A 24,984-nucleotide genomic window follows, 5' to 3' on the forward strand; every position below is an offset into this window, starting at 1 on the left:
GTTGTCCTTCCAAACTCCCCCTTTAGCAAAGGGTGGTAGGGCCCCTCCCTGTGAGATGGTCTTGGGGGGGGAAGGCTATTTGGGAGGGGGACAGGAAAGAGGCCATGAAAACCATTCAAATAAAGCTAGTGGGGATGAAGATTTGGGGGGGGCGAAGTTTGGGGTATCCAGGGAAGTTGGGGGCTGGGAGAGCTCAGGATTATGGGTGTAGGTATCCTTATTGTGGCCCCCTCCCCCACAAGGAAGAGGGAGAGAGAAGCAGGAATATTACTTTCCTTGCAGCCCAGAGAACGCCTGGGGGTCTCTTCCCTTCCCTCGTATTTCCTGCCACTTTTGGGGGGCAAAGAGGCCCCAGGGGGATCCAAGGTTCCCTCCAGAGCGTTAGGCGGACTGCTGGACCAGTTGAACGTCTGCCTGCCTTTTTCCACCCTGGGAAGATGGAGGAGGTCGATCAGGAAGCACCTCCCCTTCCCCTAATTTTCCTCCCCCTTTCAGACCGCCCCCCACACCAAAGGTGCACCCCTCTGGAACCGACACTTCCCCATCTCTCCTCTAGGGGGGCGTCTTCCAGTAGCCTCTTGCATCAGGTTTCTCGCCCCTCCTGAGAAGCGTGGCTCCACCTTCTAGTAGCTGCAGGGAACCATAGTGAAGGCCTTCCTCCTCCTCCCTTCCACCCATTTCCTCATCCAGTGAAGTCCGAGAAGTTCCTCAGCCCACTTTGGCTGCACAAATATCTCACAATCTGACTGCCATTTTGTGTGTTGCAACCCCTCCCAGTCCATCTCCTGAAAAAGGCCCTCTTGGTTATTTTGAACAATACTTTTATTAAGGATTATATGCACGGAAAGAAAGTTAATACAAATATTTGTGTGTGAATATAGGAAAAAGACAATGAAAAAAGCGAAAAAATCCCTCCCAAAAAGATAATAGGAAAAAGAAAAGTTTCCCTTTTCATCCTCAGCCAGCAGATTCAACAACAAAACTATTACCACTAAATAAACCACCAGATTCATTCCACCCTTCACCCCATTTTCCCCTCTCTAAATTTTCAGTCCTCCCCATTGATCAACAAAGCCTAGTAAAAAATAATGGAAGTATCTGGTTCCTTGACTTACAACTGTAGCAACTTAAGATGTTAAGATGTGACTTAATGTTGGGGGGGAAAAGTGTTCCCAACATTGTTCACAACTGAAGAGATTTATCTCTGCTATGGACTTTTTGGTGCTTTTTAAGCTTTCCTTTACTACGAAAAGCTTTCTCACACTCTGTGCACTTGTGAGGCTACTCTCCTGTGTGACTTCGGGTGTGAATGCGAAAGGTTGAAGAATGGGCAAAACATTTCCCACACTCCAGACATTTATATGGTTTTTCTCCAGTGTGGATTCGTTGATGCATCACAAGAGAATCTCTCCGAGCAAAACTATTATCACACTCTGAGCATTTGTAAGGTTTCTCTCCTGTATGGATTCGGCTATGACTTCTAAGGGAAGATGGAAGAGCAAATGCTCTCCCACAGTCTAAACATTTGTAGCTTTTTTCCCCTGTGTGAGTTTTCTCATGATGACTAAGGGCTGATGAGGTACGATAGAATTGTCCACATTCGTTGCATTGATGCGGCTTCTCCCCTGTGTGGATTTTATGATGACCCAAAAGGCCTCGCTTGTCTACAAAGCATTTTCCACATTCTTCACATCTGTAGGGCTTTTCTCCTGTGTGGAACCTTTGATGCCTTCCAAGATTTGTTTTTTGAGCAAAGCATTTTCCACATTCCCCACATTTGAAGGGTTTCTCCCCCGTGTGGATTCTCTGATGAATCTGAACTTGGGATGGCGAAATAAAACTTTTCCCACACTCCCCACATTTATGGGGAAGGTCCCCTTGATGCCTCTTCTGGTGTGTCTGAAGTTGATAAGGATCCACAAATCGTTTCTCACATTCTGGGCATTCATAGGGTCTCTCTCCAGTGTGAAGTTTCCGATGTTGCAACAGGGTTGATTTCGAGGTAAAACTTTTCCCACATTCGAGGCACTTTTCCTTTTTCTCCCTTCTGTGTGTTTTCACATGACTCCGAAGACCTGAACTCTGGGTGAAACCTTTTCCACAGTCAAAGCACTTGTAAGATTTTATTCCTGCGTGAGTCTTCTCATGGAGCCAAAGTTGTGAGTTCTGAGGAAAGCTCTTCCCACATTCCCAACACTTGTAAGGTTTCTCCCGTGTGGATTCTCTCGTGGTTTCTGAGAGTGGATTTTCTACAGAAACATTTCCCACATTCCAGGCATTGATAAGCTTTCTGTCCAGTGTGGATTCGTTGATGCATCACAAGAGAATCTCTCCGAGCAAAACTATTATCACACTCTGAGCATTTGTAAGGTTTCTCTCCTGTATGGATTCGGCTGTGAACTCTAAGGGCAGATGACCCAGCAAATTGTCTCCCACAGTCTAAACATTTGTAGTTTTTTTCCCCTGTGTGAGTTTTCTCATGACTTCTAAGGGCTGATGAGGTAGGATAAAATCTTCCACAGTTGTTGCACTGATATGGCTTCTCCCCTGTGTGGGTTTTATGATGACGCAAAAGGCCTCGCTTGTCTACAAAGCATTTTCCACATTCTTCGCATCTGTATGGCTTTTCTCCTGTGTGGAACATTTGATGCCTTCCAAGTGTGTTTTTTTGGGAAAAGCATTTCCCACACTCCCCACATTTGAAGGGTTTCTCCCCCGTGTGGATTCTCTGATGAATCTGAACTTGGGCTGGTGAAATAAAACTTTTCCCACACTCCCCACATTTATGGGGAAGGTCCCCTTTATGCCTCTTCTGGTGTGTCTGAAGGTCATGAGAATCCACAAATCGTTTCTCACATTCTGGGCATTCATAGGATCTCTCTCCGGTGTGTAGTCTCTGATGTCGCCCCAGGCTTGATTTCCATGTAAAACACTTCCCACATTCAAGGCACTTTTCCTTTTTCTCCCCTCTGTGTGTTTTCACATGACTCCGAAGACCTGAACTCTGGATAAAACATTTCCCACACTCAAAGCACTTGTAAGACTTTATTCCTGCGTGAATCTTTTCATGGATCGTAAGATATGGCTTACGAGAAAAGCTCTTCCCACATTCCCAACACTTGTAACGTTTCTCCCCTGTGTGGATTCTCTCTTTGGTGTCTCTTCTAGAGAAGGATTTCTCGCCCTCCAAACCTTGACTGGATCCACTTCCCACATGGACCTTCCTGTGGGTCAAAAGGAGGGACCTGCTAGCAAAGGATTCCCCACACTCTGAGCATTCATGGGTTCTTTTGGCCGTTTTTGAAGTGCTTCTTGTGTCTGATGGGGGATCCAAGAGATTCCCGCCTTCCATGCTTTCCTGGCGGTGGCTGCCTTGTGCTTGTTTTCTACTTTCTGTTGACAGTTGTCTTGCAGGTGAAGCTTTGGTCACAGTTGTGTTCCTGCCAGTGGAACAAAAAAGAAGATGAGAACATTATTTCCTTTCGAGAAACATGGAAAATCACAAAATTGTTGAGGCTGACATTTGTAAACTGCTCAGAGACTGCTGTAAAGCACTATGTACAGTATCTAAGTCGAAGTGCCATTGCTAATAACAACCGCAACATTGAGTTTAGAATTGCAGTTCTTGAGCAAACAGTGATGTGACCTGTCAAGTAATTACTGCTTTGCTCAACCAGTGGGATTGCAATCCAGTTATAGTCATACATCGAAGACTGCCTATAGGAAAGACAAATAATTAAGGCAAAAAACCTCACTGCCTTGTTGTTTTGTCCAATAAAAATAAAGCACAAATGAAGGTAAATATTCGTATCCCAGGATGAAATTGCAGGGTCCAATCTGGGCCGGTTGCTGGGACCAGAGGTTTTGTCTTCCGAGCTTTCGGACTCGTGCTGGAGCCCATCCTCAGGGAACTTCCCTCCGGCAGAGTGTGTGCTGTTCTGGGTGTGGTGTGGTTGTGTGTGTGGAGCACACACACACAACAGGACACACTCTGCTAGAGAGAACTTCACCGAAGATGGGCTCCAGCATGAGTCTGAAAGCTTGGAAGATAAAACCTCTGATCCTGGTGACCGACTCAAATTGGAACCATGAAAAATTGCTTATGTTCCGAACCAAGATTTAACCATGATATTGATGAGCCAAAATGAAAAAAAACAAAAACAAGCAAGATGGAAGCCCAAGAGGAACCAATGCACAGTTGCAAGTAGGAAAACTCAAAGGAAGACGAGAGAGACCAGAGGGGGAAGAGGATGAGTGAAAAAGACTGATCTCCTTCCATTCCCTCACCCCACAACTAAAGAGGTTTAGGCAAGGTCTCCAAGCAGTTTGGTATGAAGAGGGATGCCGGCTGATCTTGAAGCAGCATCTGGAGGAGATACTGCCCTTAGTTCTGTTCCTTCCCCCACCCCCAAGTATTCTGCCTCCCCCCACTCTTCATGCCAGTCCCTCAGGGAGTAGGAGGGAAGCAGAGGAGAGCACCGTTGCTTTGTAAAACATCCGCCATGAAAGGCCACATCACTGACCCTTAGGGGCAAAAGAAGGAGAAAGTAAGGTTCTACACTTAAGCAAAAAAAAACCAAAACGCACAGGCACAGTATATGTGATCCCTTGCTCCATAGTACTAACTGTGAGAGGGATCTTGGAATCCTAGTGGACAACCTTTCAGATATGAGCCGGCGGTGCTGCATAAACAGAGGGATAGAATCAATTCAATTCATTTAATTCATTCCATTCTTCCCCCCGAACTCTCCCCTCCCCATTGCAATGAGGTCAATTTTACATCTTGGAGCGGAAGGAGGAGGAGGCGACAAGAAGATAGTAAAACAGCAACCTTTATTCTAGCAGAGTAAACTATGATTAACCTGGCGTGGTTCGCGCCAAACATTTATACCCCCGGGTTTGAGCAGTGAGCCAATGGGGCGTCGAGTGTCTCGGCCAATCAGGGAAGACATTGAACCGGCTCCGCCCGCAAGCCAGTATTCAACACCCCTCCCCCCCTAGTCAAGTACCCTCACGAAGGGCAAACATAGTCCTGTAGGTAGGTGGGACGGTGCCGCTCTCGTCCCGACCTTCGTAGCTCCCCGGCAGCTGTCGTCGGGGGGGGAATCGCCAACAGAGGCAAGTCTGTGGCGGAACGGTGATCCTGTGATGCGGCCCCGAGAGATGGCGCTCCAATTGTCTGAGATGGTATCTCCGCAACAGCCGGAGTATCCGACGATGGACCCGTACAATCTGGTTGGAATATATGGTCAGAGTCTCGATAAAGGCTTTGAGGGAAAGAATGGCCAAATGAGGCACGTCTGTCCGAAAAGTTCGTATCGGCTTGTCCCCCGTTCCCCGAGGAAAGGCAGTCCGTTGGGGATAAGGTCATCAAGGGTAGCTCACGCTGAGGGCGAATGTCTGGGGGGCCCGGGCCGTCTATTTCCGCAGGGAGGCGGCGCCTTAACTGGTCCAGGTGGCGCCTCCATTGCGTTCCGTCGGCCAGACCGGCCCTGAAGGAACAGGGGCCAGTCAAAGCTGTGATTGTTGCGGGAACCCACCGTGGATCCCCTGAAAAGGAACGAGCCCAAACAGGATCCCCTAACTTAAACGTATGGGACGGAAGGGCCCCCAAGTTGCTCGGTAAATCCCCTGCATAAAGTGGATGGAGCCTATCTAGGGGGGTTCGCAATCTCCTACCCATCAAGAGCTCCGCAGGACTTTTATTAGTTGTTGGACAGGGTGTAGAGTGCTGGCTCAAGAGATAGGCCGCCACTCTCTCCTGCCAGTCACCCTGGTCCATGCGGCCCAAAGCTTCTTTAGCTGAGCGAACTGCGCGCTCCGCCCTACCGTTACTAGCTGGATGATACGGGGCTGTGGCCGCGTGTCTAATCCCTTGCTCTGCCAAAAATTCTTGGAACATAGTGGAGGTAAACTGGGGCCCGTTGTCTGAAACTATCACATCTGGTAGCCCGTGTGTGGCGAACATCTTACGAAGAGCCCTCACGGTACTCTCTGCCGTAGTGGAGGTCATGATTACCAACTCCACCCACTTAGAGTAAGCATCAACCACTATCATAAAGTTTCGGCCGTGAAAGGGACCGGCAAAATCAATGTGTAAACGGGACCATGGGCCTCTAGGGATTTCCCACTCACGAGGGGCGGCTGTGGGGGGATTCGGCCTAGAATTTTGGCATATTCTACATCGACCTACATAATCTGCGATTTCCGAGTCTAACAAGGGCCACCACACATAGCTACGGGCTAAAGCTTTCATTCGCGCTATACCTGGGTGATTTTTATGGAGCGCGGGCAGGATTCGTGCCCGTAGAACTTTGGGGATCACTACCCTATCCCCCCAAACAAGGCAACCCCCGTGAAGGGCAAGTTCGGCTTGTCGTGCCTTAAACGGTCGAAATTCTTCCGCTACCTTTTTTTCGGGCCACCCCCTCAACACCCATGAAGCTACTTGGGACAAAATGGGGTCAGCCTTTGTGCAAGCTGCAACATCCGCGGCTGAAACGGGGAGATCGGATTCAGCAATAGACAAAATGGAGAGAGAAGGCACGAGGGCTGTGTCCGTCTGTGGCAAAGGGCAACGACTCAGGGCGTCTGCGTGCCCTAGCTGCTTACCCGGACGGTATACCAGCGCATATGAATACGCCGCTAAAAACTCAGTCCAACGTGTCATGCGGGGAGACAAAATGGGGGGGGTTGGCTTATCGCCCGCCAATAGGCCTAAAAGCGGCTTGTGATCCGTAACAAGGGTGAAATTCCTACCGTAAAGGTAGTCATGAAAACGCTTAATACCGGACACTGCAGCTAGAGCTTCTTTGTCAATTTGGCTATAATTTCGCTCCGTTGACGAGAGCGTCCGGGAGTAGAAAGCTATAGGAGCCTCTGAGCCGTTCGGGAGAACATGGCTCAGGACCGCCCCTATGCCATAGGGAGAGGCGTCACACGTTAAAACTAGGGGCATCCTGTCGCTATATTGAATTAGGACTGCTGACGAGGTTAAAATGTCCTTTATAGCCGCGAACGCCTGCGCTTCACGGCTACCCCATTTCCAGGCCGCTGACCGGTCAAGCAATCGATGTAACGGTTCAGCTAACGACGCCTTGTGGGGAATAAAAGGGGCATAAAAGTTTAAAAGCCCCAGGAACGCCTGCAATTCCGCCCTCGAGGTGGGTGCAGGAGCGTTTTTTATGGCCGCAACTTTCGAGGGAGTGGGGTGGATGCCCTGTGCATCAATAAGGAATCCCAAAAACTCTACTTGGGGAACAGCAATTTCGCACTTGCTGCGCTTTAACTTCAATCCAGCCTCCCTAAAACGTGTAAGAACCTCCCGCAGTGTTTTTAGGAGTTCCAGGTGGCTAGGGGCTGCAACCAGGACGTCGTCAAAATAAGGAACGACGCCTGGGATCCCATGGAGCAACCGCTCCATGAGGCTCTGAAATATCCCTGGGGCAACCGAAACGCCAAATTGGAGGCGGCGGCAACGGAAAGCCCCGCGATGGGTAACAATGGTCTGGGCTGTAGCCGCATCATCGTCTACGGGAAGCTGCTGATAGGCCTGTGCCATATCCAGCTTGGCGAAAATGCGGCCTTGCCCCAAAGAGTGAAGTAGATGTTGCACTACAGGAACAGGATATGGATTTGCCTGCAGGGCCAAGTTGATGGTCGACTTATAGTCGGCACATATCCTCACCGATCCGTCGGGTTTGACCGGGAGGACTATAGGGGTTTCCCAAAGGGCATGATCTACGGGCTCTATTACCCCCTGCTCTATAAGCTTATCCAATTCAGCATCTACCTTTGCTCTCAATGCAAAAGGAACCCTACGTGCCTTCAGCCTAATAGGCGCGACCTGGGGATTGAGGCAAAGGGAAATGGGGGTGCCCTTATAACAACCTAATTTCCCATCGAACACATCTGCGAACTCATCCAAAACGCTATCTACGGCACGGGGAACTATCCTATGCACCCCTTCTATAGTGAGGCCCAAAACGGGGAACCAATCTAACCCCAGAAGAGCGGGCAGGTTATCCTTAACAATTAAAACTGGAAGTTTCCCTTTAAAATCTCCGTATTCCACCCGGATGTGGAATATTCCTGCCGTGGGAATCCCATTTCCCTGGTAATCTAAGAGGGAGACCCCGGCAGGGCGCAATTTACTCTGAGGAACCCTAGGGCAAAGGCGGGAAAACAAAGCCCAAGATAAAAGGGAACGGGAAGACCCGGAGTCCACCTCCATTTGGCAAGGCTGACCTTCAAGACGAACGACGGTGCTAATTTTGCGACCGCCGGCAGGGACGTGGGAAGCCTGATAGACTACGCACCCAGCACTAGGGAGCTGGTGGGTTGAATAGCAGTCCTCAGCTCGCCTCGCTGGACGTGGTTGTTGGCGGCGTTGCAATGTCTGACGCTGGTTGCTGGGCTGCATGAACGATGGGGCTGGCAAGAGAGCCCGGCAAACCTTGGCGAGGTGTCCTTCTCCTCGGCAACGGCGGCAGACAGCGGAACGAAACGGGCAAGATACGCGGCTGTGGCGGCCGCCGCATCCACGGCAAGGCATGTTTGAAGCTGGCTGAACGGACGTCGGTGGTTGCTGATGTGGCCTCTGCTTCGGCTGCGTCCTCATCTGTCCGACGGTTTCCTCCTCCTCGTCTTCCGTGGGGGAGAGGTCGTCAACGAGGTTCGTCTGATTGGAAGGCCCCGCAGCGGTTTGCGTGAAAGGTTTCAGCTGAAGGCGTTCCATGTCGGCCGTGGATTGTTCAGAAAGTTCTGCTGCTCGCGCAGTCTCCACAGCTTGCGCCAAAGTAATCTTGTGGTTCCGGAACATACGGCTGCGCAATTGTACGTCGCGGACCCCGCATACAAACTGCTCCACAAGATTCTCCTCTAGGTCTGCAAAATCGCATTGGGCGGCCACTGTGCGCAATGCCTCGAGGAACTGACTGATAGATTCGCTAGGCTTCTGCACTCGGCGGCGAAAAGTAAACCGACGAGCAATCAAAGAAGGTGAGGGGGCGTAATGGTCCCTCAACCTGGACATTAGCTCGTCCCACCCAAGTTTGTAAGCTGGCCTCGGAGCGGCCAGGGCTCTCGCAGAAGCAAACATAGAGGGCTCGCAGCAAGACAGGAAAAAGCTGCACTTCTCCTCGTCAGTCTGTGCCCTGTTCTTTGACGCGATTAAATAGCATTCAAAACGCTCCATGAAGCCGTCCCAGGATTCTCCCGCAGACCCAAACGGCGCGAAAGGAGGAAGCGCTGTTGCCATTCTGATGCAAAAGCCAGGGAAAAGGAAAGAAGAAACAGAGAAGATTTTTGTTCGCTGCCGGCGTTCCTAACCTGAAAAGTATGATTCAAACGCGGAGGCAAGCTGGTTTGTTCTTCTCTGTGGTCACGGGAATCTTATCCCACCTTCGTCGCCAGTTTTACATCTTGGAGCGGAAGGAGGAGGAGGCGACAAGAAGATAGTAAAACAGCAACCTTTATTCTAGCAGAGTAAACTATGATTAACCTGGCGTGGTTCGCGCCAAACATTTATACCCCCGGGTTTGAGCAGTGAGCCAATGGGGCGTCGAGTGTCTCGGCCAATCAGGGAAGACATTGAACCGGCTCCGCCCGCAAGCCAGTATTCAACAGTCAATCTGTGCTAAGAGCACATTACAAACCTCAAGTTTTAAAGCTCCCTTTTCGCAACTGCACACGCGGGATTTCTTTGCTCGGAGACCTCGGACGGACCACAGAGAGACCTTCTGAAAGTAACTTACCCAAAGGTTCCTTCCCGGATCCAGCCGGAGAACCTTGGCCGGGGGAGGAGGGGGCAGATCCAGCCGAGGGACGGAGCCCTCTTTGTCCCTCTGGAGGGAAGGAAGGGATCCGCTCCCTGCAGGCAACGCCAGAGGTCGGATCTCCACGAGGAAAACCCGGCGAGCCGAAGAGCGGGATCCGCAGCTCCCTTCCTCCTGGCGGGGGGAGGATCTCCTGGGAGGAGGGGCAGCCTGGAGGCCGGAGGGCACCCTCACTTGCCCCGAGTGGGATCCAGCGCCGATCCTCCGAGGAAGAAGCGGGAATCCCCGGAGGGAACCGGATATGCAGCGAGGGGGAGGGGAGGGGCGTGTCCTTCCCCCTCGCCCCTCCCCTCTAATCTCCGCAATCGGCTCTGTTCCTCCGGTGGGCATGGAGGATGCCTCTGCCCATGTGAAGAGTGTCCCTCTCTGCAGGCTGGAAGCGGGGGCCCCAAGACAGGAAAGAGGAATGTTTGGGGGAAGAACCCAGATCTCCTCCTTCTTCCCATGGAGGCAACGCCCTGCAAGGGGGAAACAATCAGCCAAGCCCCTGCAGAATGGAAATGATTTTTAAAATTTATATCCACCTTTATTATTTTTACAAATAAGTCAAAGACAGTGAATATATCCCACGGATCTTCCTTCACCTAGTTGCCTCACAACAACCCTGTGGGATGGGTTATGCTGAGAGAGAGGCTGGCCCAAGGTTGCCCATCAGCCTTTCATGGCCAAGGCAGGACTGGAACCCATGACCTCAGGCTTTCCAACGCAGGGCCTTAACCACTAGGCTATACTGGATGTCCTGGTTGTTGGTTGGGAATGGTCATCTTTGAAGATGGGGGCACTTCAGCTCCCAGAATTCATGCTGCCTTAAAATAATTTTTATTTATTTACATCCTGCCTTTATTAGTTTTACCAATTACTCAAGGCAGCGAAGATATCTCACACACCTTCCTCTGCCTATTTTCCTCACAACAACCCTGTGAGGTGGGTTAGGCTGAGAGGGTGACTGGCCCCAGGTCACCCAGGAGGCCCCCCAAGGCCAAGGAGGGACTTGAATTCAGCCTCCAGCTTTCTAGCCCCGGGCCCTAACCACTAGGCCAGACTGGTTCTCCCAGATTAGATAAGTGGAGTTGTTTGGGAGTAGATTTATTTATTTAAGGTTAAAAAGAGAACTGTGCACAGGACAATCTCACAGTAACTGAATTTTGGGTCACACGAAACACAATGTGGTATCCATTTACAATTCGCAGTAAATCGAATATTGCACAATATTGTCACACACACAATGCTGACTCTGCTAGAAACACCCAGGAGTCGAGAAGGATGTTTCTTCACCCGTCCAGGAAAACTGCTTGCTCCCCTGCGGAAGCTTATGGAGGACGCTGGGAAAAGGAGAAGGGATTGAGCACTGCATTGTGCCCACTCTGGAGGGAACCTGGCTGAAGCCATCTTTGGCTGCCTCAGAGCTGCCACAAGCCCTGAGAGGGGGAAGGAAGGGGGGAAGTAGGTAGACTGGCTGAGTCCTCAAAGCAAGATTTCTTTTTATTTTCATTGGCAGATGATTCAGTATTTATTCCAGAACAGTGGTAATCAACCTGGTCCCTACCGTCCACTCGAGGGCGTTCCAGTTTTCATGGTGGGCGATAGGGGTTTGCTGTAACTCTGCTTTATAAATTTTATAAAGTAAAGTTACTCCCCTACTTTATAAATCACCATTACTGTGGAACCGGTGGGCGGTTAGAAAATTTTACTACTAACAGAGATACAAAAGTGGGTGGTAGGTATAAAAAGGTTGACTACCCTTGTTCTATAAGGACCATTGGAAATGGGCCTCCCAAGTTAATGGGAAAAATAAAAGAATATGGGAAAGTTGCAGGACTGAAAAGAAACACAGACAAAACTAATACCTTAGTTAAAAATCTTACAGAAAAACAGTTGAATTGACAAAGAATTTGCAGTATACAACAATACAATAGCAGAGTTGGAAGGGACCTTGGAGGCCTTCTAGTCCAACCCCTTGCCTAGGCAGGAAACCCTATACCGTTTCACACAAATGGCTGTCCAACATCTTCTTAAAGACTTCCAGTGTTGGGGCATACACAACTTCTGGAGGCAACTTCTGTTCCACTGATTAATTGTTCTAACTCTCAGGAAATTTCTCCTCAGTTCTAAGTTGCTTCCCCAGAGTTTATTTCCCAGTTGATGTCAGGGTAGTTAAAATCCCCCACTACTATTGTGGTGTGTTTTCTACATACCTTAGTTAACTGATTAGCAAAAAGTTCATCTACTTCCTCTGCTTGGTTGGGTGGCCAGTAGTATAGACCTATGGCAATGTCATTTCCCCTCCCCCCCCAACCTTTAATATTGGCCCAAATGCTTTCAAGATAGTTCTCATCATTGTTGTGCTCTATTTCTGTAGAGAGGTAATTATTTCTTATATATAATGCAACTCCACTTGGGAATATATTTAACAGCAAGATGTGTAACAATCAAAGAAGATAATTATACACGACCACTCCAACAAATCAAAGTGGAAAAATGTAAAAATTTGCAGATATCAATGGTAGGAAGGATTGCAACTATACAAATGAAGATTATGCCAAGGCTACTTTTTCTATTCCAAACAATCCCCATAAAAATAGGATGGCATGCCTTTTTATGGTATGATAAAAATAAAACTCCAAAGATTTTCCAAAGACATCAGATAAGAAATGCTCTGCTCCTAGTATGGGAAAAGGTGGAAGGAAACATTTACAAGGAAATACCAGTATGGCCCTCAACAATGGAAGCATTTATCCATCCAAATGTAGTAAATCTCTAAAAAAAAGTTAACATATAAATATATCCTGAATGTGGAAGGGAAACTTAAAAACCCAACGAGAGCTACAGAATCAAGATGTGGACCTACCATGGTGGCCACATATGCAAATACAATCGAGATATAAAGATATTAAGACTTATGGTTTCTATAAAGAACAAACAGTATTTGATCAAATAATGTTAGCGGTAGATGAAAAGATAATAAAGAAAATATACATTTTTGGTTAAGCCTAAAATGGAAGATGAACAGGTAAAAGAGACAATGATAGAATGGGGAAATTTTTTTTGGATAACTATAGAACTAGACAAATGGCAAAAAACTGTGGGAAAGAAACTGTAAGTTGACAATCGGAACTACTTATAAGGGAAATCTATATAAAATGTTTAAATATGACTTTGTGGGAATATACAGCATGTAAGTATGTGCACATATGACAAAGACAATGTGATAAAAGGAAAAAATAACCTTCCCCAAAAGATAGTAAAGAAATAATCTTTTCTTCTTCATCCTGAGCCAGCATATTCAACATGGCTTTCTCCTCTCTAAATCTTCAATTCTCTTCATTGATCAACAAAGCTCTAGTAAAAAATAATATCTGGGTCCCTTGATTTATGACTTACAACCAGAAATCCATTTCCAGTTGTGGTTGCAAACCGGGAATTATCTGTATTCTGCAAAACATTATATATACTCCTCATGAATTGATATCTTTTGTGTAATCACTCTGGTAATATATTAATGCTGTTTTCAGAGCAAAACATCCTCACACTCCGAATATTTATGGCCTTTTCCCTCAATGTGTAATTCTCAGAGAATTTGAAGTTGTTTCCCTAGCAAAAACATTTTCCCCAGGCCAAACATTCATAGGAATTCCCTTCTATCACTCTGTGAAGTTCCGGCTGAATTATAAGATGGGGCTTTAAAAAAAAGTTTCCAATGTTCTTCACCGCTGAAGATATTTATCTGCTATGGACTTTCTAATGTATTTTTAGCTTTGATTTGCTGTGAAAAGGTTTCTCACACTCTGCACAATTGTAAGGCCACTCTCCTGTGTGATATCTGGTGTGCATCCGAAGTGCTGAAGGTTGGGCAAAACATTTCCCACATTCAAGACATTTATATGGTTTTTCCGCAGTGTGGATTCGCTGATGCTTTAAGAGAGTACGTTTCTGAGAAAAACGTTTATCGCACTCTTGAGCATTTATAGGGCTTCTCTCCTGTATGGATTCAGCTGTGTTTTCTAAGGTGAAATAACTGAGCAAATGCTTTCCCACAGTCCAAACATTTGCAGTTTTTTTCCCCCGTGTGAGTTTTCACATGACGTCTAAGGGCTGATGAGGTACGATAAAATCTTCCACATTCGTTGCATGGATGTGGCTTCTCCCCTGTGTGGGTTTTATGATGTCTCCAAAGGGCTCCACTTTGAGCAAAAGATTTTCCACATTCTATGCATCTGTATGGCTTCTCTCCTGTGTGGAGCCTCTGATGGCTTACAAGGTTTTGTTTTTGGGAGAAGCATTTCCCACACTCCTCACACTTGTACGGCTTCTCCCCTGTGTGGATTCTCTCATGAACCTGAAGCTCTATTCGTGTAACAAAACATTTCCCACACTCCCCACATTCATAGGGTTTCTCTCCTTTGTGACTCATCTGGTGTCTCTTAAGGTTAGCAGAAACCATAAATCGTTTCCCACATTCTGGGCATTCAAAGGGTTTCTCTCCAGTGTGAATTCTCTGATGTCGCACCAGGTTTGATTTCCAGGTAAAACATTTCCCACATTCGAGGCACTTTTCATTTTTCTCCCCTCTGTGTATTTTCACATGACTCCGAAGACCTGCACTCTGGTTGAAACATTTTCCACACTCAAAGCATTTGTAAGACTTTATTCCTGCATGGATCTTCTCATGGGCCAAAAGATTTGCCTTCTGAGAAAAACTCTTCCCACATTCCCAACACTTGTAAGGTTTCTCCCCTGTGTGAATCATCTCATGCTGTCTGAGAATGCAATTTCTGCTGAAAGATTTCCCACATTCCATACATTGATAAAGTTTGTCTCCAGTATGGATTTTCTGATGTGTAAGAAGGCTTGACTTGTGACCAAAGCATAAGTCACATTCCTCACATTTATAGGGTATTAGTGTTGGGGGACTCCTGAGATCTTTGGAGTTTTTCCCAGTGCAAGATTTCTCACCCTCCAATCCTTGACTTGATCCACTTCCCACATGGACCTTCCTGTGTGTCAAAAGGAGGGACCTGCGGGCAAAGGATTCCCCACACTCTGAGCATTCATGGGGTCTTTTGGCCGTTCTTGGAGGGCTGTTTGAGTCTGGTGGGGGATCCAAGAGTTTCCCACGCTTCATGCTGGCCCTTTGGCTGCTTCCTGGGGCGGAATTTCTACTATCTCTTGTTTGTTGCCTTGCAGGTAAACTTTTGGTCACAGCTGTTTTCCTGCTGGTGGAACAAAAAAGAAGATGAGAACATTATTTCCTTTCGAGAAACAGAAAAAATCACAAAATTGTTGAGGGCCAGATGCTGTCATTTGTAAAGTGCTCAGAGAATGCTGTAAAGCATTATGTATCTAAGTGCTATTGCTAATAACAAGGGTCCTCAAACTACGGGCCGTGGGCTGCATATGGCCGGCCAAAGCCATTAATTCGGCCCGCACAGGACCACGAGGCTGCCCCGCCCACATCGGCCCACTCACCCTTTCGCCGAGTGCAGAACGTACCTTCGTGAGTCCCATGGGCTGGAACTGGAAGGCAAGACCAACAATTTTCACCTGCAGAGAGGTTCTGGAGGCAGGGTAGGTGAAAAATGGAGAGCATAGATGCCCCAGGAGGCAAAGAAAATGGGCTGCTTTCACCCATTTTTGATCTGCAGAATGCTTCTGGAGGTTGGGGAGATGAAAAACGGAGTGCAGGTGGCAAAAGAAATTGGGCCATTTTAGCCCATTTTTGGCTTGCATGGATGCCCAGGAGGCGGGAAAGTAAAAAAAGGGACCCATTTTTGACCTCCTCCTCCCCCAGAAGATATTCAGAGAAACAGAGAGACAGAGGCAGAGACAGACAGAGAAAGAAAGAGAAAGTGGGGAGAGAGCAAAAGAGAGAGACAGGAAGAGAGGGAGAGAAAAAGACAGAAGGATTGAGAGAAAGAGAGACAGGAAGAGAGAAAGAAAAAAAGAGAGATTTCGCAAGCTCCTTGGGGCTGAGAAGAATTGCTGCAAATGTGGAAGTGGGCCACTAGACTCTTAGGCAACTGAAAAAAATGGTCTAGTAAAAAGAAAAGTCAACCAAAAGAGCAACATGCAAACAAAAGCAAATAAAACACCCCGAGGTGCAAAAAAATAAAATAAAGTTTATTTTGTGTGCATTAATGATCTCTTAAATTGGCCACACCCACGCAGTCGCATACCCAGTTCCTGCAACCGTTCTTCATATGTTTTAGTCTCCAGTCCCCTCATCATCTTTGTTGCTCTTCTCTGCAATTTTTCTAGAATCTCCACAACCTTTTACATCATGGTGACCAAAACTGAATGCAATATTCCAAGTGTGGCCTTACCAAGGCCTTATAAAGTGGTATTAACACTTCACGTGATCTTGATTCTATCCCTCTGTTTATGCAGCCTAGAACTGTGTTGGCTTTTTGGGCAGCTGCTGAACACGGCTGGCTCATATTTAAATGGTTGTCCACTAGGACTCCAAGATCCCTCTCACAGTTACTACTATTGAGCAAGGTCCCACCTATACTGTACCTGTGCATTTCGTTTTTCTTGCCTAAATGTAGAACCTTATTTTTTTCACCACTGAATTTCATTTTGTGGGCTAGCACCCAATGTTCAAATCTGTGCAGATCCTTCTGTATCTTAAGCCTATCTTCTGGAGTGTTGGCTATTCCTGCCAGCTTGGTGTCATCTGCAAATTTGATGAGTTCCCCGTCGATCCCCTCACTCATCCAAATCATTGTTGAAGATGTTGAAGAGTACTCTCCACCTGCTCTTTGTATCTTTTGCTGCTATTTGGCACGAGGGAGCGGAGACGCGGTTCGGATCAAAGGGGCATCGCCTGCGGGCGGAACTGCACAGCCCGAACAGTCAGTTGAAGAGGTGATCAGAAGGAAGAAGGAGAGCCCAACCGTGCCAATCTCCCCCCCCCCCCCAAAAAAGACCCAAAAGACAATTGCTCACCCTTCTCCATACCAACCGGAGCCCAACGCCTCACCCTCCGCTTCTTCACCTCTCGACCACCCCTCTCTCGCCCCAAAAACCCCCCTGCCCGCGCCTGCTAAATGAGAGCGCTCCGCGGCGTTCGCCCTTCGCTAGCAAGGCAGACGGGCAGCGCGCGCGCCTGTGTGTTTTGTGTGTGTGTGTGTGTGCGTGCTTGTGTGTGTTTGAACGAGCATGTGTATTACAGCTCGGGGGGGGGAGGACGACAAGAAGTCCTGCGGAAGTCAAGAACGGCACCCCCCCTCTCTCTTTCATTTTTTCTTTCCCGTTTTCTTGCACTTGAACCTTTAAGCTCCATAAACCTCAGAAACGTTTCCTACGATAAAGGAGGAAGGATTCTCCCTTCCTGCCGTTTGTTCTTTGACAGGGAATTCAACGCTTTGCCTGCAAGGATCGTGGGAGAAAAGGGGGATTTTACGGGGGGAGAAAACCGCCCTGGGACTCCTAAGTCCTAAGAATCCAAACTCCGAGATCAGCTCCGTTCTTCTGGAGGGGAGTGGAAGGAAATATTTTTCCCCAAAGAAGAAAAAATCCATATCCCCAGATATTTGTAAGAGGATTTGAGCGGATTTTCTTGTAAAAGGTTTCGGTGTTATTTAGGAAGGGTGGATGGATGGATGGATAGATGGGCAGTATATCAACGCAAGCGGCTCTGGTTCAAGAAGGGCTCTGGTTCACCTCAATGGGCGGAAAGTAAGAGGGAGGGACCCTTCCTCCCCCCCGTGGGAGGAAAAGCTCTCCTAGCCCCGCTCTGAAGTGAAGGAGTATAAACTATGCCATAAGGAAGTATCTTTAATGTCATCGTCACCCAGCTGACTGTACCCCAGTCCTCCTTCTGGGGGTCGCGGGCTTGTGCCTCGTTTCACACGCTTCGCTTTTGGCCGGCCACGTTGGAAACATGGAGGGGTCAATGGGCTGTGGGGTCTCACGTTCCTTCCCCCCGATCTCAGCAGTTTCCTTCTCCTCCGTTCCTCCAACCCTTCCGCAGCTCGCACAGGCTTTCGTCTCACGTTCCTTCCCCCCGATCTCAGCAGTTTCCTTCTCTTCCGTTCCTCCAACCCTTCTGCAGCTCACACAGGCTTTCGTCTCACGTTCCTTCCCCCGATCTCAGCAGTTTCCTTCTCTTCCGTTCCTCCAACCCTTCCGCAGCTCGCACAGGCTTTCGTCTCACGTTCCTTCCCCCCGATCTCAGCAGTTTCCTTCTCTTCCGTTCCTCCAACCCTTCTGCAGCTCACACAGGCTTTCGTCTCACGTTCCTTCCCCCGATCTCAGCAGTTTCCTTCTGTTCCGTTCCTCCAACCCTTCCGCAGCTCGCACAGGCTTTCGTCTCACGTTCCTTCCCCCCGATCTCAGCAGTTTTCTTCTCCTCCGTTCCTCCAACGCTTCCGCAGCTCACACAGGCTTTCGTCTCACGTTCCTTCCCCCCGATCTCAGCAGTTTCCTTCTCCTCCGTTCCTCCAACCCTTCCCCAGCCCGAGCCGCCGAGCCAAGTCTCCCCAGCCCTTTCCAGTCTGGTTGCACGTGCCCCCGATGGAGAACGGGGAACCGAGGTAAAGCTGCCTCCCAATTCCTCGAACTCCCAAGCTCTCCCTTTACCGTAGTTAATCTGCGTAAAATATTTTCCGTATACCCCGCCCACTTTTATACCCCGCGAGGGGGGGTGGGGTGCTGTGCATGTAAAAACGCATATAACCCGCGAGTTATATGGGTGAAAATACGGTATATTGACGGCATTCCTCTGGTCCACTAATTTTGTCACATTGTCAAAGAATACAATAAGATTAGTCCGGCATGATCTGTTTTTGACAAACCCTTGTTGGCTTTTGGTTATTACTCTGTTTCCTTCTAGGTGTTTGTTGATTCATTGCTTATCTTTTCCAGAATCTTCCCTGTTATTGAGGTCAGGCTGATAGGTCTGTAGTTTCCTCGATCTATTTATTTCCCTTTTTTGAAGATGCGAACTATATCAGCTCTTTTCCAGTCCTCTGGCAGTTTCCTGGTGCTCCAGGATCTCTGAAAGATATAGTTCAGTGGTTCTGTGATCTCGTCCGGCAGTTCCTTCAGAACCCTGGGGTGTAATCCATCCAGTCCTGGTGATTTGAACTTGTCTAAGGTAGACAGGTGCTCACTTACCATTTTCTTCCCTATTTCAACTTGTGTTCCTAATCTGTTTTTTTGTGGTGCTGTTTTTGATAGGATGAATGTAAGAATTCAAATCCATAATCAGGACCAGAATTTGTTCAAGGTGAGTATCCTCAACTTAGAGCATAGATGTTTGCCAACAGGGGAAATAAGTAACTTGTGATGTGGGTGGTTTCTATATTATATAATAAATCTAAATAAATATCTACAGACTTTCAACCTTAAGTGTGTCCCTGCACATTATGGATCCAGGTCATGAATAGCTTTTGTGGGTGGGGTCCATTGTAACTCTGAAATGGCGCAGTTGAATGGCTGCCTGAGATGAACCCCCATGGCTGCCTCTGCCCTCCGGCTGTGCCTGATGAGCTCTGGGCTGAAAGTGGGGACCGACCCAAACTCAGCCTCTCCCACAGGTTTTCTGGAGGGCATTTTTACCTCCAGACCCAGGTAGACAGTCCAGAAAAATATTTCCCACATAATAATTGCCTTAAAAGGGGGGGTGGGGCCTTCAGCAGTTTCAGGCAGCTGCCATTGTCCCCAGATTTGGACTTCACCCCAGGGTCACCACTGTCACTGAGAGATGCGCCCTTAATCCCCAGACTGGAGGCCTTTGCAACCTAGCTCCATTTTCTAAGCTGCATGTTCCGCACTGTTTCCAAGCAATGTGTCCCAAAGCATCTCTTAGGTTGTCCAGGAGCCCTGAAGTCGAAGGCGGCCTTTTGCCTGGGAATCACCAGGCCTCTCCTGCTCCCTTCAGACAACCCCACATTCCTTACCTGGGACTTTGTTTAGCGACACGTGAAATCGCTTCACAACCACAATCAGGAGTACAACGTTGCAGTCATTGAGCCAAGCTCTCCTGTGACATCTTACTTAATGACCACTTTGCTCAACGACCAAGACTCCAATTGTGGTAAGTCCAGGACAAACTACAGAAATTACCAAAAACTAAGTGACCTTCTACTGCTGCACCACAAAGAGTATTTTAACCTACTGCACCTGTGTATGGTTTGCCAATTGCATGGAGGCAGATAGGACAGCTCTCCAGAGGGTTAACATCATTGCCCAGAGGATCATTGCTTGCCCTCTCCCTTCCTTGGGAGAGTTTTTATAGCTCCCTCTGCCTTAAGAAAGTTCAAAACCTCCTTAAATATCCATATCTCATCCTGGGCACTCTTTTTTTTAACTATTACCATCTGGCAGACGGTACAGGATAATAAAAACAAGGACAAAGAAGCTGAAAAACAACTTCTATCCCAGGGCAGTAACCAGATTGAATTCTACTTTATAGTGCAATATTAATGCAATATCAGGGGGGTTCAATTCAGTTGCATAAAATGCAAAGGATGAGTGTTTTTGTTTTATTTTACTTTATAGTTATAATATACACTGAAGGTGGCGTTTAATTTTGTTGTACGAGGTGCAATGACAATAAAATAAACTAAGGCTTCACATCAGCAAAAGAGAAGGAAAAAGAGTTCAGGCTGATGTAAACAACCCATTTCTGATTCTTATCCCCTTTTCCTGCTTCTTCTCACTTTGGCTCATATGAGCCTCATCCCACCATGACTTCTCAATCCGGCCTTCCTCGTGACACTGTACATTTTATAAAATAAAGATTAAAAAAGGGGGAGGGGAATTGGATCAAGGAAATTAAAAACCAAACATTATGGCATCAGTCCCTGGAAGAGCCTGGAAAAGATAATCAAGCATTGGATCTGCCAAAGCCTAGAAACAAACAAAGCTATTATTACAAGCCAACATGGGTTTGTCAAAAAGAGACCACGGCAGAAAACCTTATTGCATTCTTTGACAAAACAATAAAAATTCTGTCTACATAAAATACATGGACTTCAGTGAGGCATGTGACAAAGTAGACCGCAACTTAGTTCTTGCCGGGATAAACAAAATGTGGCATAGGATCACCACCTGGTAGATTTGCAACTGGCTGACCAACCGCATTCAAGGTATAGTCCCCAATGGAACTACATTATACCCTCACCTTGGGAGCAAAACCCATTTTTTCTGCATTGCTCATTTGTCAAATATAGATTTAAAAAATGGACACTTGTTCTCCAAACCAAGATTTAACCCAAGATTTGTTTACTCACTTTTAAAGTTGCCATGAAGAGGTCTCTGGGCCAAGGCCAGGTATGACCCTCACTGCTGACCAGTTTGGTTTCTCCTTAATCAATTGGCCCTTTTTGTGCAGGAAGCTGCTTCTTCATCCAGGCCACAATTTCCAAATTCTCTAGAACGGAGTCCTGGCCAAAGGTTGGTGGATCGCAATCCAGGAACTTTCTCCTTTGTGGGGTTCACAGCCTCACAGACTCACTGGTCTCCTGCAAAGAGAAATGAAAAAAAAAGGCTCAGATGCCAACAGTGATATTGAACATAATCCGGAAGTGATCTGGATTCTGGAGGCAAAAATAAGAGTATTGGATCAGGATACAAAATAATGGAGATAGATTCAAGAAGATCCGAATAAGACAAAATGAAAGAAAGGCTTAAGTCCAACAGGGGCCAAAGCATAATTGTGCCTAGGAAATCTCAGTGGAAGAGGAGAGAGATCAGATGGGGCAGAGCATGTGTGAAAAGGGCTGATCTTTCCTGCTCTTTTTAGAGGCTGCAAAGCAATCAAGATTCCAGTTAGGAATTTATGGAATGTATAGGAATTTATGTACAATTGGGAAAGGCAGCCTCCTGCCCATCCGCTTGTTATCTAGCAGCTGCTCACAAGACCCCCCTCAAAACTTCCTTTGTGCTTAGGAAAACACCCACCAAGGAGGGGCTCCTACATCCCAGCCTCTTCTGGGCAACAGAAGGAAAATACAAAGTTTAGAAATTCTGCCCATCTTTTTAAAGCAGAAGCAAAGTAGAGATTAGCATAAAAACAAAGGGTTTTTCCGCCTTTCAGAGGAAAGAGCTCAAAGAAAGAGGATCTCTTTTGTGGCTCAAGAAAACATCAGCTCAAGTCAACTAATTTAAACTTCTTTCTTTTCCCCTCCCCGTTGCAAAGAGGTCAGAGGGTGTTAATAACACATTACAAATCCCAGTAAATGTTTTAAAGCGCAATTTACACTTTTGTTTTCCAAATGCACTTGCTCAGTACGCATGCTCAGAGACGGATCACAGAGAGACCTCCTGAAACAACTTACCCAAAGCTGCTTCCCGGATCCCCCAAGGGGAGTCTTGGCCGGGCGAGGAGGAAAAAGATCCAGCCCGGGGACGGAGCCCCCTTGTTTCCCTTGCAGGGAAGGGAGGGATCCACTCCTTGCAGGCAAAGCCAGAGCCGGATTTCCCCGAGGAAAAGCCTGCGAGCCGAAGAGCGGGATCCGCAGCTCCCTTCCTCCTGGGGGGCAGATCTCCTGGCTGGAGCGGCGGCTTGGAGACCGGAGGGAGAACGGCCCCACCTGCTCCGAGCGGTATCCGGAAGCCTCTTCCGAGGGATCCAGCGCCGATCCTCGCCGGGCGAAGGGAAGCGGAGCCAATGGGAGGGGAGATGCGGGGAGGCGGGACGTCTGGCTTCCTCTCGGGCTCCGCCTACTCTTTGAAGCCCCGCCCCTTCACCTCCCCCTTTCAGCTAGGGCCACGTGCTCCGAAATGCTGTGTTTGTGTGTATGTGTTTGTGAGAGAGCGCTGGAAGTTGAAGCTCTGCAGATGCCCCTGAAAGAGTTGTGCAAAAAGGCCCCGTAACAGTTGAAGGATCCTTGGGGCTCCTGAAGTCAGTGGTTGGTTGCTGCCCTGATGATGTTACCCAGTTGGGGAATGAGACGTCTCCAGGGAGACACCGAAGCTTGGAGGCCACCAAAGACCCACCCCCCCATTCCCACCCTCAGCTCTTTTCCTGGACTGATTTAGGGGCCACTGTAGAAGAAGAAGGGGGGGGAATCCTGACCCAGAGGAAGAGCAGCATCGAGGGGAACTCCGTCTCCCCTCCAGTCTTGTGCTACAGTGGGATCCACTTCTGGGGAACCAGGTGTCCAGATCCAGAGGTTCACAGTTGACCTTCTGTGTGTCCCAGGACTGGACCTTCTTCCCAAGGAGCTTTAAATCCATAAAGAGATTGTCTCATTTCAAGCAATAGATTTTCCACACCCCAAGCTCTGATGTGGTTTGTCACCCGGAAAGAGGGTCTGGCCATCTGAGCACCTGGAGGTTTTCTGGAGGGCATTTTTACCTCCAGACCCAGATAGACAGTCCAGAAAAATCTTTCCCACACAATAATTGCCTTAAAGGGGTGGGGACGGGGCCTTCAGCAGTTTCAGCCAACTGCCACTGCCCCCAGGCCTGGACTTCACCCCAGGGTCACCTTAATCTCCACTCTGGTGGCTTTTGCAGCTTTGTGCCATTCTCCAAGCCGTCTTGACCAAAGCATCTCAAAGCTTCTCCGGGATCCCCCCAAATCAAACCTGGATGATGCTGGGAGTCCAATGGCCTCCCCTGTCCTATAAATTCCCTCTGTTTGGATAATTAATATTTCATTTTGCTCTACATGGGGCTGCCCTTGAAGAGTATTCGGCGACTTCAGCTAGTCCAGAATGCGGCCGCGCGAGCGATTGTGGGTGCACCTCGCTTCACCCACATAACACCTATCCTCCGCGAGCTGCACTGGCTACCTGTCGATCTCCGGGTGCGCTTCAAGGTGCTACTTGTCACCCATCAAGCCCTACATGGTAGTGGATCTGGGTACTTGAGAGACCGCCTACTGCCAATTACCTCCACGCGACCTATTAGATCTCATCGATTAGGCCTCCTCCGAGTTCCATCTGCCGGTCAATGCCAACTGGCAACTACGCGGAGGAGAGCCTTCTCGGTGGCAGCTCCGACCCTTTGGAACGATCTCCCCGTGGAGATTCGTACCCTCACCACCCTCCAGACCTTCCGCACAGCCCTCAGAATCTGACTATCCCGTCAGGCCTGGGGCTAAGACTGTAACCCGCCCAAATGGTATGAATGTTGTGTTTTTTAATTATGTATTGTCTTATATGTTAAAAAGTTTGTCTCCCCCTCCCTCTTGGATTGTGAGCCGCCCTGAGTCCCCCCAGGGAAAAGGGCGGCATATAAATAAACTTCTATCTATCTATCTATCTATCTATCTATCTATCTATCTATCTATCTATCTATCTATCTATCTATCTATCATTTTCCTCCCTGGAAATTTTAATTTAAATAGTTTCATGTCTTACAGTGATCTGCAATGGCCACTGGTGCAGAGGTTACGTGATGCCCCCCCCCCACATCATGAGAATTTAAATTGGGTGGGGGACTCTGAAGACGAATGAGCCTGGGTGAGTCTTCCCCAGGACAGCAAAAAGAGGAGAGTTTGGGGGAGCAGCCCAGGTCTCATGCTTGTTCCCATGGGGGCAATACAAGTATGGCAGCTCATCAGCTGAAAGAAGCCTGGAAACCCTGCTAGGCCTCTGCAGAGTAGAATTTTATTTATTTATTTATTTACACACACACCCTTATTAGTTTTACCAATTACACACAACAGTGAAGATATCTCACACACCTTCCTCTGCCTATTTTCCTCACAACAACCCTGTGAGGTGGGTTAGGCTGAGAGGGTGACTGGCCTCAGGTCACCCAGGAGGCCCCCAAGGCCAAGGAGGGACTTGAATTCAGCCTCCAGCTTTCTAGCCCAGGGCTTTAACCACTAGGCCAGATTGGTTCTCCCAGATTAGATAAATGGAGTTGTTTGGGAGTAGATTTATTTATTTAAGGTTAAAAAGAGAACTGTGCACAGAACAACCTCACAGTAACTGAATTTTGGGCCACACGAAACACAATGTGGTATCCATTTACAATTCACAGTAAATCGAATATTGCACAATATTGTCACACACACAATGCTGACTCTGCTAGAAACACCCAGGAGTCGAGAAGGATGTTTCTTCAACCGTCCAGGAAGCCTGCTTGCTCCCCTGTGGAAGCTTATGGAGGACGCTGGGAAAAGGAGAAGGGATTGAGCACTGCGTTGTGCCCACTCTGAAGGGAACCTGGCTGAAGCCATCTTTGG

General features: G+C 48.0%; 1 pseudogene across 1 annotated transcript; it reads right to left on the reverse strand.

Annotated features, from left to right (window-relative positions):
• Positions 1-800: 800 nt before the first annotated feature.
• On the reverse strand, positions 801-21,511 carry LOC148046984 (uncharacterized; annotated as a pseudogene). The gene is made up of 3 exons (XR_015696176.1): positions 21,074-21,511; positions 13,587-15,049; positions 801-3,463 (listed from the first exon to the last, which is right to left on the reverse strand). The product of XR_015696176.1 is annotated as an uncharacterized LOC148046984 (transcript).
• Between the last annotated feature and the right edge of the window lie 3,473 nt (positions 21,512-24,984).

The sequence above is a fragment of the Thamnophis sirtalis genome, unplaced genomic scaffold, assembly GCF_051295495.1.
Source record: "Thamnophis sirtalis isolate CommonGarterSnake01/CBP01778 unplaced genomic scaffold, rThaSir2_p1.2 scaffold_3, whole genome shotgun sequence".
In the NCBI taxonomy this organism is placed as follows: domain Eukaryota; kingdom Metazoa; phylum Chordata; class Lepidosauria; order Squamata; family Natricidae; genus Thamnophis; species Thamnophis sirtalis.